Below are 4,551 nucleotides of genomic sequence, written 5' to 3' on the forward strand. Positions count from 1 at the left end.
TTCAGGGAAGGGACTTCCCAAGCCCTGGGCTCGGGCAGGGGCGAGCCCAGCCCATCTGTAAGGCGAGCGGCCCTGTCCCTCAGGAAGGAGGCGCCCGTCCCCTGAGCTGCGCCCTGGGTGCACAGTCAGGCTCCTTTCCCCCTCAGCCTCCCGACACCCCAGATTCCACGCCAGGGGCAGGAACAGAGGGGAAGGGACAGCGGTGTCGGAACCGCCGTTGAGGACCGCCCTTCCCAAGGCTCGCCCGCCATGAGGTTTCTCAGTAGGCACAGTTCCCTCTGGAGTTCAAATGAGAGTCTGTCTGCTGGGTGACAGCTTCCTGAGGATGAGGGACATTCGATGCCCCCCACCCCCCACCAGAGTCCTTCGCGAGGGAGGCCATGGCCTCTTGCCAATCTAGGGTCCCCGTCGTTTCCATGAGCAGATCAAACCAGAGGGTGGATTTTCCATCACGGTTGCAGAAAATCGCTGTGATAGTATTAAAGCTGGAGGTCGTGGGCCAGGAGCTCAGCTGGATGAATATTAAGCCAGAAGCGTGGTGTGACCACGCTGCTGCCCCCAGCCCAGTCATCAGGAGCAAAGCTTCACGTTCGTTGGAACTTTCCGCTTCACGAAACGGTGACATTTGTTTCTCCTCTCAGATTCACGCTCCTAACAACCGGGATCATAGCTGATTTCACTATTCGATGAAATTCTATCTGGATGAAAATTGACATAGAAAATGGACAATTTGTCGTCATTTTACAGAATCAAATACCCATTCATTAAACTCTGGAAACAGTTATACTCATGACATAGTGGTTATATTCGATTGTTTTTGTCCATTTTTTTTCCTAATAGAGCTATTGTTTTAAGGAATTGAGTAGTTCTACCCATTTTTGCTGAGTTCTCCTTCACTGCCGGGTGTAACAAGCACTTTTTTTTTTTTTTTTTACTCTAGCATGGATTACAGAGGGTTACACAGCATATCATTTAAACCATTAAAATATCACAGTTCTGCTCTTCCCTAAGGACTGGAAACGACTTTTGCTCTGAAAAATTCTGCCAAAAAAGACGATATATCAGGTAAACAATCAGGAGGGAGAAGGAGATGAATCTCCCTTCTAAAGAAGATGAAAGGACGGATCTGAATCACAGATGTAGATAAATCAGAAATGCAGCTGTTTGGGACCAAAGTCCAGTTATCACTGTTCGCCTGGCCCAAAGATGTGGTGAGCCCTTGAAAAGGAGCCCAGGTGTTGACAGAACAGAGACGTCTCGGGGGAACTCGATGCTCAACCCCTTGACTTCCCCCCTCGCCTCACCTGCAGCCCTTCCTGTTTTCAGCGCATGAACACATGTTCTCATCCAAATTCAGGAATCATACCTGTTTTCAACATTAAGTTTGCTTTTGATCATTTCTGTCTTACAGGAATTACCACCCAAAGAGCACTAACTTAGAAGTCAAGCATTTGGGACCAAATTCTTTAAAAGCAACATGGAATCATTTGCACATTCTCCATCCGGGAGAAAAGTGAACTCAGGTATTGGAAGCCTTACACATTATATTTGAAAGGATATTTTTATTATATCAGTTTCTTGTTTTCAACTGAAAATCTAAAACAGGAAAATAACTTCTGATCTTAGGCTGTTATTTCCACCGTCATTACTGTCTCCCTGTGATCCTCAGGTTTTAACTTCAGATCTATAGCACTGTGGGGTTCATGCATTTGGGAATAAACAGGAACTTTTGAACCATGAAAAATCATTAACTTTACACACGTTTTAAGGAAAAGTCACTTACTATGCTGAAGGTTGGGAAAGGCCTTCCCTGTGTCGTCCCAAAGGATTCTGAAGATTATGTAACAAATGCAACACTTTACCTCCAATGCTTTGAAACTTAAAATCATTTTAAAGCTTGTATTGGAGATCATTTTACACACCGACAGAAACGTACCGAGAGCTGTTTGTAGAAGTTTAACGTAGACCAATGCACAATTCCCCAGTGGTGTCGATTCTGACAACCTCATGACAGACCCGATTCATTTGACCCTTGGAGCTTCCACACCTTTACCTAACAGTGAAATTGGGACAGATGATGCCTAAAAATCCTGTCCAGGTCAGAGATTCTAGAATGTGGTGTCACACCAAAAACAAAGAAACCAATTCCAATTTGAACCGGCCGAAAACCGGAAAAGGCCCTTGAAAAAGTGAAAAAAAAAAAAAAAAAATCTCAGAAATATGACTCGCATTGTTCTACAGTGTGTCCGCTCTGAGCATTTACTCTCTTGGCTCTTGAACCAAAGCTTCAGAGGCCTGAGAGAGTCGGGCCCCCGGCACAGTCAAAAGTCTGTCTTCTCGAAAGCCTGATTCGCCGCCGAGGGGAGACCGACGAGGCCCTAGGGAAACAGTTCTCCTCACGCCCTTTCCTGTGCTGTAAACCATCTGACAGGAAGGGGAGTGCTTCACTCTGAAGAAAATTCTCTGTATTTGACAAAAAGGCCAGGGTCTCACAAAGTCGAGAGTGGCCAAGGACCCAAAATAATAATTTTTTAATTTAATTTTTCAATTACAGATGTCAAACGTGGTAATTATGCAAAGTTTAAGAGTATAAAACCATATTATAGGGAAAGAGAAAATGGAAAAGCAACTTCTGATGTTGGCAGCAATGTCCAAAGGTAACACCATCTTCATTCACGCCTTCCCCCCGGGGTCCTGTTGACATCCCTGAGGGATGGACCTGGACCAGGAGTTCGGATGAGGGGAGGCGGTGCGGTGCGTCCCTGCCCCACGGTCAGAGGAGCCCTGGGTGGGGAGGAAGGCGAGGCTCAAGCAGCAGACGTGGGAAAGGCCGAGGGCCTGCGTGTAGGCGGCTGATCCCCGGGGCCTCGGGTCCGCAGCATCACGCCGTGGGACAGACGCCGAAAGGCTGTGCCTGGACTGAGGATCCCTCCAGCTCCTTGCCGTGGGGGTTATAGGTAGACTAAGGTGGCCCAAAAGAAGAACAATCCAAGTAAACATGACTGTGACACCGTCAGGTGGACTTGAAGATGTCGGGAAGGATCCGTGGAATGCTTGCGTCCTTATCGGTGGCCACGGAGGGAGGGAGCGGGTTGAGGTCGCCGTCAGCCTCCGAGCTGGGGACTTCCTCAGCGAGGCGGACTCTACCCGCTTGCTGCGCGTTCGTGACCCCGACCAGTGGGGAGCGACTTGGTCAACGCGTGCGGTGGGGCCGAGGTGCCCAATCGCATGGGGTCAGAGCCCGGGACGTTCAGTAAAACGCAGCTTCGGGGGAGGTGGTTTTTTGGGGGCGAGGTGGGGGGGATGCTGTGTTGTCACGTGAGCGCCGTCTTCAGACAGCCAAGCAGCTCATCTCCCGGGGACACTCGTGTGACTCTGGAAGGAAGATCCGTGTTTGCCGGGGGCTCTCGGGCTCTTGAATCTGAGAGTTCGGGGTCACGGGCCCCGTTTAGTTTGCTCAGCGGGTGGAGCTGTGTCGTTTGTTTATACCTCGACTGGGGACGAAACAGGCCGCCAGTGCTGGTTTTTCCATCCTGGCTTTGTGATCCTGAGCAAGATGGCTCCGGCTTCTTGGGGCCTTATTTTCTCGTCTGTAAAGAGAGTTGTGGTGGTGGTGGTGGTTCTGATCGTCCTGGTCATTGTTACAGGGTTGTCATGAGGATCGAAGGGGCTGCCCATAAAGTAGCGAGGACGCAGCAGAGGACGCAGCAGGCATCCGTCCGCCCGCGCCGTAGGGGGGACACTGCCCCTCCCAGGAGCCCGGGCCCGGGGCGTCGCTGTCCGAAGCTGCCCGTGAGTCCTTGAGCTCAGGCGATCCAGACTTCTCAGCGGCCGTCTCCGGGCCTCTGATAGCAGTGATGAGCTGCCTTCCGAGTTAGCATCTGTTATCTTCAACTTTTCAGGACGTTTTTGATAGAAATTACTCCTTGGTCTTAGTTACGCAATGAAAATTAGGTAGAACAGTGAGACTCCCCAAGGCCAAGGAGGGATCCCCAGCAGAGTCACTCTGGAGAGCTGGTGTTCACAGAGGACCACAAGCTTGTGAGGGTCAGCTCAGCCACAGCCGAGAGACTGCAGGACATGTCCTCTGGAATCTGAAAACCCAAGGCCTTTGTCCTGGAAAACCTGTGTGATGCGATTCCCGTGGGCTCCCGGAACTAACTTTGGTGGTAATTCGAGAGGAGCTAGTTTCTGGAAATTAGGCCAAAGATACTTGGACTAAATGCTGTGGTGACAGGCCGCTGAGGCCAGGGAAGTAAGCACTGCACTCATGAGGAACGGCAGGGCTCCAAAGTGACCGAGGTGGCTTCAGCATGTCAAAGCTCTCCAGGGAAACCTCGACCTGACAGACTGCAGATGGGCCCTTCCCACCAGACACCTTTTCGGGGGGCGGTGGGGCCGTCAAAGCGACAGAAAGCTTGTGAAGAGCTGCCTTTCCTTTCTTACCTTTCCGTGTGCGTGTGTGCGTGTGTGTGTGTGTGCGTGTGTGTGCGTGTGTGCGTGTGTGTGTGTGTGCGTGTGTGTGTGTGTTCGTACACAAACTCAAAGTGT

This window comes from Pteropus vampyrus, unplaced genomic scaffold (genome assembly GCF_000151845.1).
Source record: "Pteropus vampyrus isolate Shadow unplaced genomic scaffold, Pvam_2.0 Scaffold174, whole genome shotgun sequence".
Lineage (NCBI taxonomy): Eukaryota > Metazoa > Chordata > Mammalia > Chiroptera > Pteropodidae > Pteropus > Pteropus vampyrus.